We start from the raw sequence: 1000 nt of genomic DNA, 5'->3' as shown, positions 1-1000 counted from the left end.
CCTGCTGCCATCTGGCAAAAGATACAGAAGTATCCGCTGCCGTGCCACCGGACTACAGAGCAGCTTCATTCCTCGGGCCGTTAATCGTTTATTTTTCTGGCTTGTTTATCATTTATCAATTAGTCTGTATAGTTTTTGTCTTTTGTGTGCGTAAAGCTATCAAGAATGCACAAACAGAGAATTCATTATATCATTCTTTTTTTAGATAATGACAACAGAATTCATCTTGAATCTTTTAAAAGCCAAATTCCGCTCAAAGATATGTCACTCAACAAGATGCAAGCTGCATTGGCAGAGAAATGATAAATGATGAGGATAAACAAATGTTGTGCGAGTGAAGAAACGCTTGAAATCCATTCACACTTCAACTCCGTTCACTCCCATCCACTTCCTGGAGAAGCACCCGTACAGTCCATAAGCACGCTCACACTGAGCAGAGTAGCAGCGTTGTACAAAGAGGCACAAAGCTGTGGGGAATGAGGGGGCTCATCTTTGTAACCCAATCATAATCCAATCAACACACATGCAGCAGTTTACAGCCAGAGAACAGAGTGACATGAAAGAGACGTATTCTACTTGCAACACACTCCCACCCACTCGCACTTTTCTATTACAACAGTGCTGAAGAGAAGGGGCGCGGGAGGACGAGGGAGGATGAAGAGATGAGTGGGAAACTGACAGGAAGGAGGAGGAACATTTAGGAAGAATCGGGCGGAGGAGGGAGAGGGAGAGCGTGAGAGCGTGAGAGCTCGGCGTGGCGTCTGCCTCGGGGGTTGTGGTGCTGCTCCATCTTGTGGTCAGAGCTGATCATCACAGTTGATATTTTGAATGAGTTTCAAATTGGATTTGGTTTCCCTGTCAGATTAATCCTTCTCACTGGAGGATTTAGGACGTGGAGATGGAAGAATGGAAGACATGAGAGCGGGGGATGCAAATTACTGGAGCTATGAAATGTTTGTCGGCAGTCAGTCTGATCGGTGAAAGAGAAAACGCCCCGAAA

Source organism: Sparus aurata, chromosome 14, assembly GCF_900880675.1.
Source record: "Sparus aurata chromosome 14, fSpaAur1.1, whole genome shotgun sequence".
NCBI classification, from domain to species: Eukaryota; Metazoa; Chordata; class Actinopteri; order Spariformes; family Sparidae; genus Sparus; species Sparus aurata.
Note: the sequence above shows the minus strand (reverse complement) of the source record.